At 48.9% G+C, this 15193-nt stretch overlaps 1 protein-coding gene across 7 annotated transcripts in view; it reads right to left on the bottom strand.

The window, feature by feature from the left end:
• LOC147430899 (calmodulin-binding receptor-like cytoplasmic kinase 2) overlaps positions 1-15193 on the bottom strand; it is a 45266-nt gene that overhangs the window by 11098 nt on the left and 18975 nt on the right. The window lies entirely within an intron of this gene.

Genomic DNA, 15193 nt, shown 5'->3' with positions numbered 1-15193 from the left:
TCTCTTGTATATTAGCTTGTATAGTAGCTTCTCTCACACTTAAAGTACCACATTGGACTTTAAGTGGGAGGTTGTTGGGGTATAAAGCCCAATGTGGTCGCCCAGGTAAGTGGGCGGGCCGCCAAGTATGTACACATATTCTTTTGTAAAAACCTAATAAGAACTCACTATGCTCTACACATTACAGTAGAGCGAGTTCACCATATCGTCGTGCTCTTCTTCTCGCACTCTCTCTCGCGTCACACTTCCGCTCGTACTCCTTCAAGCACTAGCATTGCTCCACTCGGCAATGACATCTGAACATCTCCGGCACCAACAATGTCATGGACCGAACCATCAGTCAAGAGCACATATCCAAGCAAACCGCTAGCATACGAGCAAAAGTACTTGCGCTCTCGAAGAAACGTGAAATGAAGCATCAGTATCTAGCATCCACTACGAAGGTACTGTGCCATCGCATGACATGAGAACCTGAAGAGTAAACATGGAAGCAAGAACGACCTCACCGTCGTGTGTAGCCTCATACACAACATCGGCCTCCGATGTAGTCAAAGCTGAAGCATCCAACCTGTATTGAAGTTTGCGCTGTCGCATCCTGCGAAAACAACGCTTCTGAATGTGTCCTGTGTGTCCACAATGCCAACAAGTGCGCAGTCTCCGTCACTGAGACCTACATCTAGCTCTAGGCGCATCTCTGGACTTTGAAGTGCCATATCTCTGACACAACAGCTGCCGTAAATCTCTAGTTGTATGTGCTTGCATAACTATGCAATAGGCTGACTCTACTAGGTTCAACATAATCGTCGACCGCGCTAGTGCACCCAAGTCCTCCCAGGCACTGTCAGACATAGACTCTGGCCTCGCATCCTTGCCCTGCAGTGGCAATGCCTAGCCCAAACAAGTCAATGCATCAAGCATATGCGAGCTCCACCAAGCGAAATCTGACCCATCAAATCTCGTAACAAAGAGCTCAATTCTGACGTGCGTACTGCCATGTCTGGCAACCTGTACAACCAAAGAGCAGTAAAACCAATCCAAAAAACTGTCGGCAACCACACAACTGAGACAGAACCAAAACAACAATCTTGTATCTGCTGAATTCTGACTCTATGTCGGTGACGACGGCGATGACGACGATGCGCTGAAAACGCAGATGCTGAAATCTGTGAATAGTGGGCTGAATCTGCAAACGCTGGCTGACCTGACCGTGCGGCGAGGATCTGCTACGGGAAGGTGAGATCTGCGAGGTTTGGGGGCTGCGGCACGGAGGCTAACAGCTGAAAACTGAAAATGCTGATGCAAATCTAGGATCTGTCGTCAAGGAACTGCAAACGCTAGGGCTGATCTACAACTCCAAAAACGCTAGGGCTGATGGGACATCTGCTACTGCAAACGCTATGGATTTTGTTGTCGCCAGTTGATCTGCAAGTTGCAAAACGCTCGGGCTGATCTGCACTTGAGAAAAACGTTGGTCCTTGGTGGTGGAAAACGCTAGGTTGCCTGCCGGGGGGAGTCTTGCTGAGAAGGTGCATTGTCAGACTTGTGGTCTTTGCTGCCTCTTCTGCCAAAAAGTGCTAGCGCTAGCTTTTTATATATATAGATCCTTAGCCAGATTGCCCTACCCAGTTTCCCGACAAAGTCACTTATTAATAATAAGTGAAAAATGGCTAAAAAAGGAAAAATATATTTTCTGCATTGTAAAATGCTCCTGATGGATTCTAATGGTACTGTTGATGATCATGCTGTGTGCAACCAGAGCATATGCATCTACTCTAAGCACCTGGACATGCACGGTCTGCGGATAGACTCGTGCCAGAACACTTCCTAAGCTAAGCTAACTGAATCCTTGTCATGAAGTAGCTTGTCCACATGCACATAGGGTTAGATGTGCACGTGACATCCCCTCCTTTTTAAAGTGAGGTACTGGTACCAATCTGCATGGCTTCCTTGTAGGCTGCCAACAATTCGGGATAATCTTTGGAAAACTCTTCATCAACCCACACAGCCTCGTGGGTGCCTCGATCTTTGAACTTCAAAAAGTATTGTCTCACTTGCTTCTTTGAACCATGGCGAAACCAATGCAACAACACTCGCTCCGGCTCCATGACTTCAGCTTCATCGATGATCTCTAGTTCTTCTTCTGAAATGTCCTCTGGAGGTGTTCCTTGAAACACTTCCAACTAAGAAACATGGAAAATGTTGTGCATTGACCATCAATTAGGCAATTACAATTTCATTGAAACCTCATTTATCTTTTTAATGACAGGAAATAGACCATACATTCTGAAAGACAACTTTGGACACTTCTTTCCAACTTGCTTAAGACGTTGCTTCATGATTCTTAAATACACCCAATCCTCTTCCTTGATCGAAACATCTTGACGATGCTTATTAGCTTGCCGTGAGTAAGACTCATGAGCCTTGCTTAGCCGAAGCTTCACACTCTCAGAAATCTCATCCAACGACTGACTTTCAACATTGGCATCAGGCATTTGACTGACCGAGCGAATCAAAAGTGACTGGAACGGACGGCTGCCTCATATGGAGTTCGACAAATGGCAAAGGAAAAAGAGTCATTCAAAATAGCATGAACCAATGGAAGATAGAGCTCCCAATGAGACTATTGATCATGCATATATGACTTTAAAACATCAAAAGCCAACTGATTGTAAATCTCTGTCTGACCATCTGACTATAGATGAAAAGCCGATGAAAAATTCAGCTTAGTTCCAGAATTTTCAAAGAGTGCGCGCCAAAAATTGGACATAAACTTAACATCCCTATCTGAAAGAATCGATTTTGGCAAACCACAAAGGGGGTACCAATGCTTGATGAACAACAACCGTGCTGCATCTTGTGCGGTGACTGTGGCCTTGCAAGGAATCAACATGCAAAACTTGCTGAAACGATCAACAATTGTCAAACATTGAGTGTTCCTTGAATGCAAAGTAGGTGGAAGGTTAGTCACAAAATCCATGGAAATATCCTGAAAAGGTCTATCGGGAATAGGCAACGGAAGCAAGAGGCCTTGCTACTTACCTCGAGGAGCTTTTACCTTTTGACAAATAGTGCACTGTGTGACAAAACGAAACACATCTTTTCGCATTTTAGGCCAATAAAAGAATCTTTCTATTTTTTCTAGAGTGGTGTTCATTCCCCTGTGTCCACCCGTGAGAGAGTCATGTGCATCATGCAATATAATTGTCCTGAGAAAGGGCAACACACATAGACGTTGACGAAAATACAACAAACCATCACGAATGAGATAAATGCTTGGCTCTTGTGAAGCAAGAGCCTGCAACCATTGCTTACCAAACTCAGAATCCGCATACTGGTTCTTCATGCTGTCGAAAGACACACCCTGAAGAGAAACTGTGAATCTTGACTCAAGAGCCAGGATCTGTCCTTTGCGACTTAACACATCTGCAACAAGGTTAGCTTTTCCAGGCACATACTCAATCAAACCTCCAAATTGCTCAATAAATTGTGACCACCGTGCGATCACTCCAATGTGCACTAGGCATAGACTAGAGCGACTTGAGGGCTTGGTGATCTGTGCAAACTGTAAACTCTCTACCGTACAGAAAATGCTTCCAATGCTTAAGAGAGTGAATGACAGACAAAAGTTCTTTATCATAAACTGAATAGTTCTTTTCTGCAATATTGAGCTTCCGACTAAGCAAAGCTATTGGACGACCATGCTGTTGAAGCACAGCGCCTATGGCGACATTGCTCGCATCTGTCCATACCTCAAAGGGGTCATCCCAAGAGGCAAGGATAAAACACAGCGCTTCTGTCACCGCAATCTTGAGAGTTGTGAAAGCCTCAATGGCTGCCTCAGGTAAATCCACCCACTGTTGGCGAGTCTTTATCCCTTTCAAAACATCTGTCATAGGTGCGGCAATGCGTGCAAAATTCTCTAAGTGCGAACTATATCCTTGACATAAACCAAGAAAAGAACGCACATCATATGCAGTTTTCGGCAAATCCCAATTACGTACTTGTTCCACCTTCACGGGGTCTAGCTTGACGTCTTCTGTAGAAATGATATAACCCAGATAAATAACTTCAGTGAGACAAAACTCAGATTTCTTAGCTGCAATGTATAGCTGACACTCATCCAAACGGGCTAGTACCCTTTCTACATCCTTTTCATGTTGTTTCCATGATGCAGAAAAAATGAGAATATCATCCAGAAAAATGAACACACATACACCGACCATATCGCCGAAACGGCCTACCATGAGACACTTAAACGTAACCACGGCAAATGTCAATCCAAATGGCATAACAACATACTCCCATTGCCCTCAGTCCGTGCGAAAAGCGGTCTTGTAGATGTTGCCTTTGAAGACCCTTACCTGATGGTAGCCACTTTTGAAATAGACCTTACTGAAAAACTTTGCTCCATTGAGCCTATCAAGGATATACTCAATGCGAGGTATCGGAAACTTGTTCTTGACGGTCATCTTGTTCAATGCCCTATAATCAAGACACAAACGAGACGAATCATCCTTCTTGAGGACAAACAAAAGAGGAGCAGCAAAAGGACTTACACTAGGACGTATGAATCCTCTAGCCACCAACTCCGTGAGTTGCCGCTCTAACTCTTCTTCCTGTGTCTTGTTCAAACAGTAGGGAGCCTTACTAACCGGCTGTGCCCCCTCCGTAAGCTCGATGCGATGGTCCTCCGGCCGCTCGGGTGGGAGACGGGGTGGAAGATCATCCTGCAGAAAGAGATGCTTAAACTTGGTAAACAACTAAATACCTGTCTGGAGCCTGAATGCTTTGGGTAACTGGAGAGGCATAGATGAATGCCGCTTGTGCTCCTCGTCGTAATTCACGCTTTACCTGCACATGAGAAATGAGAGGCAAAGAATGCAGACCCTCCTCGACACGAATGATCATGGGAGAGTCACTCTTGGCATTTAATGTGAGAGTGTTGTCCTCCCGATCAATGAGAGGGTTATGCTCACGAAACCATCTAATGCCCAAAAGCATATCACATCCTGAGAGAGAAGACACGACAAATTTTCTACGGAAAACAGCTTGTTGAACTGTAAACAACACATCAAGGAACTCTTACGTGATGAGAGAGTCCATGTCGGGAGCGAAGCCAAACACCTCGAGAGGAGATGTCTGACTAACCTCTAGGCGGGCTCTCTCTACAAGAGAGACACTAATCACATCATGCATACTGCCCGGATCAAACAATATGACAAAACGTTGACCCTTCACATGACCATACCACTTCATGAGAGACTCATCAATGTGTGTGTCAGAAACATGAGAAGATTCAGTTTGGTTCATTAAAATGCTTGTGGTTACTGTAGGTGCCTTAGGTTCCTTAGGTGGGGCTGTCTTAGGACAAGCCGATTTAATGTGACCCTTGACGTGACATTGATAACGACGACCTTCCTTAGCATAAATGACTTGTTCTTCTGCTGTTATGTATCCTCCTATAATTCCTTTTGCGACTTTTTTATCAGGGGTTAGCTTAGGTTTCGCAGGTGTTTTAGCTTTACCTTATATTCATTGCTAGAGTACTTTTCCGAAGAATTAGAGGAAGATTGAGTTACCGTTCTTACCATTCTGAGGGTTCTAAGAAGTCTGAGTGGTACTTGGAGAAGTCTTGTTTTCCTTGGGCTTTTCCTTATTGTGCTTTATCTCTTATGCGAGAGCAATCGCTACCGCCTTGTTGAGATCGATTGGATCGAGTACCTTGACATCAAACTTGATATACTAGTCCAATCCATAAAGGAATGCCTCCTTGCCCTCAGCATCCGATTTGCGTAATTGGGTGCCGAGTTGCAAAACACGATTAGAAAAAGATATAATTGGCATACCATTTTGCTTGAGACTGCGCCAATCGTCCTTCAATCGTGCTATGTACAGGGGTGGCATAAACCGCGCCTTGAGCTTGTCTTAGAAGTTGGCCCAATAGAAGGAAAGGGGCGTGTCTTCGTTGGCTGCCTCTAGGTGCGCGGTCAACTGTGCCTCTTGCCATGTGTGGTACCAATTAATGGCATCACCGGCAAGGTACATGGCTGCCGTTAGAACCTTGCTATTTTATGTCTTCTTAGTTGTCGCAAAGTAAGCATTAAATTGACGCAACCAAGAATGAATAATAGTAGCATCCATCTTACCGTCATACTTACTGAACGTCAACTTCTCGGTGACGGGGTTGTTGGAGTCCGAATCTCGGCTTGTGCCACTTGATGAACCACCAACATCTTTGGCCGGCTCGGGTTTCGAGGTAGTACCTGTAGGACCAACTCTTGCATGCGTTGGTCTCTCTGCGCTTCACGCTCTAACTCCAAGGCCGCTCGTCTGTCTTCGGCCGCTACTCATTGGGCTTCGCGTGCTTCCTCACGCTCAAGCTCAATAGCTGCCTTTCTTTCTTCGATCGCCAAGCGCGCTTGCTCACGCTCACGCTCCAAGGCTACCCTTTTTTCTTCAACCGCCAAGCGCTCACGCTCCAAGGCTACCCTTTTCTCTTCGGCCGCCAAGCGTGCTTGCTCACGCTCACGCTCCAAGTCGGCCTTTCTTTCTGCTTTTCTTTCTTCGCGCTCGCGATCTAATTCTACTTTTCTTTCTTCGCGCCAACGATCCAAGATTGCCTTTCTTTCTTCGCGCTCGCACTCCAAGGCAGCACGTTGCGCTTCTTGTTGTAACATCATGTCCATGATCGTCTTGACCAAAGCCTCCATAGGATTTGGTGCAATCATTGGGGTACATGGGAAGGGGGAGGGTCGAAAACACCTCCTGGTGGGGAAAATTCATGCTTCCATGCTCATCACCTCCATGCAAAGTATCCATTCCGCTTCGGGCAATGACCATACACTGAAGTCTTGGGTTCTTAAGTTCACGAGGAACTTAGGTTCTTGTGGTTCTTGTGGTTCTTGGGTTCTTGAGTTCTTGAGTTCTTGAGGTTCTTCTTTCGCTTGCAATCTGTGTTAGAGAAGGATCCTCGCTTACCCGAGCTCTTCTCTTTCCCGCGGGCGCACCCCTTAGCGGCCTTGAGCTCACACCAAGGTTGCTTTTTCCCACCTCACGTCGATTGGCCGGCCGCTAAGTGCACGGTCAGCTCTCAATGAGTGAAAAGAGAAACAAGGGGAGGCTGGATAAGCCCTTCTTTCTTGGGTTTCCTGTCACTCTTCAAAACACGATTAGGAATTGACACGCCCAAGTGGACTTGGGTTACGTGCGACTGCAACAAGCAAATTTTTTTTTGTGGTTCTTTTCTTGAGTGATACAGAAACACTGCCAAAGCTCTGATACCAATGTAAGGTGCAACGGATGTGAATGTTGAACTTTGCTCAAGATGAGTGCTCCAAACTGTGCTCAAGGGTTCCTTTTACTTATGGAAGGGAGAGCCTTCCGTTCCTTTAGTGAGAGAGTGCAAATGATCACAAACAAAGTGGTAAACACTGTGAATGAAGGTGCTGAGACCGAGAGATAGAGAGAGAAGAATACGACACTAGAATGTTGTCAAACCCTCCTCCAAAGGCCCCACTCTCTATGGCGAGAGCAATCTACTATTGATTGCACAAATCTCTACAATGCAATGGACTTGCCGACGATGTCGACGACAATGAGGACGGCGACGAGACGGGCTAAAAACGCGAAGGGCTGAAATCTGCAAATCTTGTATCTGCTGAATTCTGACTCTATGTCGGTGAGGACAGCGATGACTACGATGCGCTGAAAACGCAGAATCTGAAATCTGTAAATAGCGCGCTGAATCTGCAAACGCTGGCTGACCTGACTGTGCGGCGAGGATCTGCTGCGGGAAGGTGAGGTCTGCGAGGTTTGGGGGCTGCGGTACGGAGGCTAACTGCTGAAAACTGAAAACGCTGATGCAAATCTAGGATCTGTCGTCAAGGAACTGCAAACACGAGGGCAGATCATGCAACTCCAAAAACGCTAGGGCTGATGGGACATCTGCTGCAAAAGCGCTATGGATTCTGTTGTCGCCGGGTTGATCTGCAAGTTGCAAAACGCTGGGGCTGATTTGCACTTGAGAAAAACGCTGGTCCTTGGTGGCTAGCTTTTTATATATAGATCCTTAGCCAAATTGCCCTACCCAGTTTCCCAACAAAGTCACTTATTAATAATAAGTGAAAATGGCTAAAATAGGGTAAATAAGTTTTCAGCACTGTAAAATGCTCCTAATGGATTCTGATGGTACTGTTGATGATCATGTTGTGTGCAACCAGAGGATATGCATCTAGGGACATGCACGGTCTGCGAACATACTCACAAAAGTGCCAGAACACTTCCTAAGCTAAGCTAATTGAACCCTTGTCATGAAGTAGCTTGTCCACATGCACATAGGGTTAGATGTGCACGTAACAATGGGCCACTTAGCAAAGGCTTGTCCTCGGAGGAGAACCCGACCCACAGCGCATGCGCAATCTCCCAAGGCTGAGCATGCCCAACAAGAGAGCTACCCAGGACACACAAGCTGGTACCTCGACAGAGGCCAGCGATCAGACAGCTGACGGTTGGCAGCAGGTGCCTGGCCGCCACCGACAAGGATAGGCTCGCAACACTGCTCCCTCTGGTGGCCAACCCCCTACAACTCGGCATCATTGGGTTCTGACAGGGAACCATTTTGAACCCCTTCAGCAGGACCCCCTTGAGGAGGCTCCCTTCGCCTCAGCTCCACCGCCTCCCCCTCCACCTTCACCCCGACCTCCCGCTCCTCTCTCCCCGGTGGGGCCCTCAGCCTCATCTCCCAGCCCATCCCACACTCCTCCTCAGATGCAAGGGTCTAGACACAGCATCTGCAGCGAGGCGATCTCTGAGTGGTGCTTTTGCTACAAGCCGCATGGCTCGAGAGGGACAATCTGGTCTGAGGCCGCCTCTGCTGGTTCAAACTTCTCCTTTTGCAGCAGTCCCTCGGGGTTAGACCAGCTTTGACATTCACAGATGATGGGACTTCTTCGACTACAGCTTCACACATTTCCTAGGTGATCCTTCTCGCAACCTCGAGGAGGCTTGCTTTCAAGTCCACGTCCTCTTTTTAGCAACTCGAGGCACTGAGGCTCTAGACACAGTGGTAGGGTTCTCCTTTCCGCTGTGCGGCAGGGATCCTACAGAGTAGACCCTGCACACAGTTCTTGATTGGCTCCAGATCCAGGCCACTTAGTTCTCACACCGCACAAGGGACCTAGAAGTGACAGATCTGGTACAGACACTTTGGCCTTTAGCCAAGTTCAGTGTGACGACGCCGGATGCAACACGTTGCAGGCACATTGTGGTGCATTGACACTCACAGCCCCCCTTGTTATGTATTTGTACATGAGGATTCTTGGACAGAGGATGTAGCCCTACGGGCTGCACGCTCGGCCTGGGCCTCGGTGGGACAGTTAGTTCAGACGCACTTGTCAAGAGGTCGCTCGGATGCGGATTACTCCCCATCCAAACCGGCCTCAAAGATAGCGAGGTTGGCTCTTATTGCAGCATCTGTTTCTTTTCATAACTCCATGAGGATCGTCTCATGGAATGTGCATGGATTGGGAGGACCCCAGTTTCAACGTTAGAGGGGTCGGTTGCATCAGGAGCTTCAGCGATGCCTTGTGGGTGGTGAGATTGACATTCTTATGCTACAGGAGCATCATTTGTGTGAGAGCCACATTAGACGATGTGGTCAAATTTTGCATGGTCGTTATGAGACGTTTTGTTCAACTGCATTTGGACCTGGAGGCATCCAGGGAGGGGTATGTATGACTAGTGCGGATTCTTGGCAGCAGGCCATTGTGAGCAGAGGTATTATTGTGCCAGGCAGAGCTCAGTGGATTACTATGCAGTTTCAAGGTTGCCTTATGGGTTTCCTGAAAATATATGCGCCCAATGTAGCAAGTGCACGAGCAAAGTTTTGGTCTCATATTGTTGAGTCTTTGCCGCATGTAGAGCAGCGGTGTGTTGGGGGAGGGGGACTTCAACATGTTAGAGGACCCCTCTGACAGGATTGGAGGTGGCCATGCTACGGTACACAGGGCTGAGTTGGTAGCTTGGGAGCAGCTATGTATGACTATGAGGATTTCTAATGTTTGGCAGCACTCAGGTTTTGTGAGAGTCCCAGACAGCTTGTCTTTCTCTCGCTCTGACCGCAGGGTAGGAGGAGTGAATCTATCTAGGATAGATCGCTTCTACGCGAATGACCACATTTGTGACATGGGGGGATCTGTTTGCATCCTGGGAGGGACTACTTTTTCCAATCACACGCCAGTGATTCTCACGGTGACAGACAGACAGAGGAGGGGGAGTGTGATGCTACGCATCCCTGAGAGGTTCTTGCTGGATCCAGAGCGAGTGGAGGCACTTTGGATAGAATCTGGACATGCAGGACACCCTACAAGTAGAGTGGCCTGTGGACTAGCAGAGGTTAGTCGCTTCGTCCTTTAGGAGTTGCAGCTCGCTTGGCTGCAGCCAGGGAGGAGGAGAAGCTTCTTCGACGGGGCATTGTTTCCTTACAGAGGATGCAGGAGCAGCATCCAGACAATCCACGGTTGGAGGAGCAGTTTTTGCAGCGGGCTAGGCACAGGAGTTGACTAGCATTGACAAGCGGCACCATGAGTTTGCCTTCCACCGACAGGCATCTCAGTGGACCCAGGTAGGTGACAGGGTTACTAAAGAGTTCTCTCAGACAGTGGGGCCACGCCATGCACACACCAATGTTAGTCAGTTGAGGAGACCTGACGGGTCAATTGCTTTAGAGCCTGAGGATATGCGTGCAGTTGCTACCGACTTCTACCGCGATCTGTTGTTAGTTGAGCCTCAGTCAAAGCGCCAGGATGCATGCAGAGAGCAGGTTTGGGCTAGGATGCCTTGCCTTGTTACCGAGGAGATGCGACAGAGACTTGAGCTTCCCCTCCGGCTAGAGGAGCTCCATGAGGCACTCAAAGCACTCCCCCGTGGTAGTTGTCCAAGGGAGGAGCTTTTTCTTAAAGTATTGGGACATGCTTTGGTTCAGACCTTTGCAACGCATTCCAGTATGTTTTGCACACTGGCGAGATGCCTGACAGTATGAGTGAGGGCTTGATCTACCTGATTCCCAAGGAGGGAGGCTTCTTGGATGAGATTCGACTGTGGCGACCCATTACCATCCTCAACTCATTCTACAAAATTCTAGAAAAGGCTTTGAGTTTGAGGATTTAGCCACTACTAGAGAGCATTATACATGGGACTCAGACAGGTTTTGTCAAGGAGCGTAGTATCCTTGACAACATCTTCACTTTTTGGGAGGCGTCTACCATCGCGCGTCTCCGAGGAGAGGACTTGCTCATACTCCTTCTTGACTTTAAGAAGGCCTACGACAGAGTTGAGTAGGACTTCCTGGAGGGCACTCTACGCAGGATGGGTTTCACAAATGCTTGGATCAAAGGTGTGTCAGCTCTCTACAGGCGTGCGTACAATCAGGTGCTCTTGGCAGGGGGGCAAGGGGAGCGTTTCTTGCTCACGCGTTCGATCAAACAAGGTTGCCCTCTTGCCCCCTTCCTCTTTCTGTTCTATGCTGAGGCGATGAGCAAACTCTTGACTTCTCAACAGGTTGGCCTGCGTGGTCTTAAGCTCCCTATAGGGCAAATGAGCAGCTTGACGCTGAGTTTGCCGACGACTTGGCCTTGTACTTGGAGGGCCAAGAGGCCAATCTGCACAGATGTGAGCAGGCTCTTGAGGTGTTCTGTTGTGCGTCAAGCGCATTGATCAACTAGAGGAAGACAATTGCTTTTTGGGTTAGCATTGCTCCTACACCTGATTGGTCGCCAGGTGAGGGTTTCAGATGGATTCCCCCAAGGATTGCAGTTCGCTACTAAGGTTGCCAAGTTGGCCTGGACTTGTCTCCCAAGCAACCATGTGTTGTTGGCTACTTGGTGGTGCATTACATCTTGCTGGATTTTCTCGAGCTCCAGTATCAGCCAATTAGAGAGGCTGATCAGGAATTTTCTTTGGTCAGGGTGCGACACTCAGTTAGCCCGGGCCAAAGTAGCCTGGTAGGTCATCACTCTACCATGTTCGAGAGAGGGGGGGGGGGGGGGAGGGGGGGGGGGATCATAGGCCCCGCACAACAAAGCAGAGCCCCTTGGGAAGTTTGTTGTCAGAGGATTGCTTCCAAGGGAGGAGCCCTGAAAGGAGTTGTTGCTTCAACGGCTTGGAGCTCGAGTGCCTCATGCAGGAGGCCCTTGGGAGCCCTTCCATCAGTTGGATCGATTTGCTGCTAGCCTGCTTCGCTCTTGGGAGCAGCTACGGAGTGGCCTGGAGCAGCACCAGCCCACTTGCACGGTGGAGCGCTTGAGACAACTCCTTGTTTGGAACCCCATGGTTTGCACACAGAGAGGCCACTTGGTTGGTAGAAGGCCTCACGTTTCTTGGGGTCCCATGGCAGAGGGCCCAACCCGCACTCTAGGCAACTGGCTTCAGTTTTTAGGCTTGCCAGAGAAGGTACAGAGCATCCAGCTACAGGGCATGAGAGGGGTGCAAAGCATGTGCCACGACATTACAGAGGCTTTACCAGCTAAGTGGCTCACCCCTCTAGAGAGAGCAACTCCAAGATGGATGGGGGCCTTCACGCGACTGGAGGTCCTCATTGCAGTTCGGGCTTGCTCGGAGTCGGTACCCCCCATGTTCTTCGAGATCCAAGGCGAGGGTCGACTACACAGAGTCTCAGAAGAGGCTCCACAGGTTGCAGAGTGTTGTTTTCACAGGATACAAGTAGTGGGTATCTGTGGGAGAGCCTCACACATATCCTGACCCAGCAGACCTTGAGACGGGCCACTGGAGGCTTTGGGCTTGGGAGAGTTGCCCTTCGGTACAAGTGCAGTGGGACCCAGGAGAGTGGCTTTGGAGAGACCCCTTCTCTTCATCTGACCATCCTGGGATCCCTTTCTTTCAGTACATTGATCGGCCGGGGCGTCAGAGGCTCATCCTGCTGCAGCACTTCACTCGCAGGAGGAGGGTCTCACAGTTGAGTTCTTGTCGAGCTTTTGGGAGCGGTTGGGGAACTCCAAACAGCCGAGGTGAGTCACTTTGTTTCAATGGCTAGTTGCACAAAGAGCTAAAGCAATGGGGAGCTGGCTGGTACATAGTGGCCTTTCGGCAGCCTGCGACCATCTTTTGGAGAGTCAGCGTCACTGTCTGTGGGACTGCCCTATGGCACAGCAGGTTTGGCTTCGGGTTCTTTGGCTGATGCCAGCTCTCTCCACAGCACGAGAGTACACTTGGGGTGCTGCTGCCTGGTCCACCCTCACGGACCCTGCGCTCCAATTTGAGCCATCTTCCACCAGCAGGATGATAGTGATCCAGGGGGGTCGACCTACACTTCAGCCTGCTACAGAGCTTAGGCCCCCCCAGGAGTGGTGCAGTAAGAGAGAGGTCTGTTGGGAGCTCGTCTGTGGCCTAACACTTTGGTTCATTTGGCGGGCTAGTTGCTTCTACATCTTCGAGGCTCGCCATGTCCCACCGGCAGAGACTATTCGTGACTTTTGGCTGGACTTGATCCATACTCTCAAGGGTCAGTTCGAGAAACTGCAAGGCAGCTCCGACCGCATGAGGGAGCGCAGAGAAGCCTTCCTAAGTCTCTGGTGCCCAGGGCTCTTCACCTTCGACCAGGATGTGCCCAGATGGCACTATCGGCCACCTCTGTGGCTTTTCCTCCTCCCATCTTGTGATTTAGCCTCATTGTACATATTTTGTTTACTCACTGGGAGTCTCCCCATGCTTTTGATGTCACCCTCTCTAGTAGAGGTGGTTTATAGCCCTATGGGCAGTTTTATTAACTAATGGAAATATCTTTTTCTCGGGGGGAAAAAAACTAAGTACTAGCACAACCGTGTAAGGAAGGGGTGTCTTGGATCAATGTGCTTTTTGATCTCTTTCACATATTTATCATCCGCTACGCCTAACATCTGAGTATGGAGTCTCATCTCTCCTGGGAAACTATCTTGTTGTCTCCGCTCTGGATGTTCTGCTCGTTCCGCTCGCCATGTACATCCCATAGTTACCCAGAACGCGGAACGGGAACGGCGACGGGATCCCCGCGGAACGGGAGAACGGCTAGGGGTTCGGAACAGGAACGGCGCGGAACGGGAGGTATAAAAAACACCCAAATAGTGCATTTTTTAGCTTCTTGTGCTTAAATACAAGGAGTATTAGAGTGCTTTGACTCTAATACTCACAAAAAACTCGTTTTGAAGACCATTCAATCTTGCTATGACTAGATGATGTGAGAGAGAGAGAGAGAGAGAGAGAGAGAGAGAGAGGGAGGGAGAGACTCGAGAGAGTGAGAGGGAGAGGGAGAGATTTGAGAGAGTGGGAGGGAGAGGAAGAGAGCTTGAAGGCTTAAAGCCTTGAGCCTTGAGAGAGTGAGTCTTGAGAGGGAGAGATCTTGAGAGTGTGAGAGGGAGAGAGCTTGAGCCTTGAGGATTAGCTTGTGGAGAGAAAGGGGGAGGGGGGTGCATTTTATGAGTCCTTGAGGCCTTGCACACTTCAAAAAGAAGCCCAAACATTTACTTCAATTTTTTCAATTTTTGCCAAATTTGTTTGTAGCCGTTGGCCGTTCAAGGGGCATTCCGGAACGTTTTGGGGGCGTTCGGAACGTTCCGGAACGGCCGTTCCGGTTTGCACTGGCCACCCGGAACGTCAAACGTTTCGGGACGTTTCGGAACGTTCGGGAAGGGAACTGCCCCCCCGAAACGCCGGAACGGGGGCTAGGGGGCGTTCCCCGGTAACTATGGTACATCCAGCTGCCATATATCCTGCTCTACCACCAGAAAAAACAGTGACCTGGGAGCCCAATAAAGACAACTCTCTGAAGAATGTCCCCACCAAGTATTGTAGGGAAAGATTGACCGAGGAGGATTCTTTGCGAGAGAGGGGTGAAGAGTGCAAACAGAGTTGGATGTATCTAGCATTGGATGGTGATCCACCCTCACACAGCATCACACCCAGACTACATCTCTCAAAGAAACTCTGGTAATGAGCCTAGAAACGTGACTGTAACAACAAGATCCTTACCGAAGCCAGCAAGGTCCATCCCCTGCCTCTATCTGTACAAGTAATGATATGCTCTGTCAAAGCCAAATGGATCCGTGCAATAGTTTGACTAGTCTGAGCTGATGCTCTTGTCAAAGCCAAGGGGATTCTGTACAAGAGATTGACTAGCCTGAGCTAAAGTCTCTCAAACTGAACT

Source organism: Adiantum capillus-veneris, chromosome 21, assembly GCF_014529385.1.
Source record: "Adiantum capillus-veneris isolate H3 chromosome 21, ASM1452938v2, whole genome shotgun sequence".
Taxonomy (NCBI): Eukaryota; Viridiplantae; Streptophyta; class Polypodiopsida; order Polypodiales; family Pteridaceae; genus Adiantum; species Adiantum capillus-veneris.
Note: the sequence above shows the minus strand (reverse complement) of the source record. Positions and strands in the feature narration are given on the sequence as shown.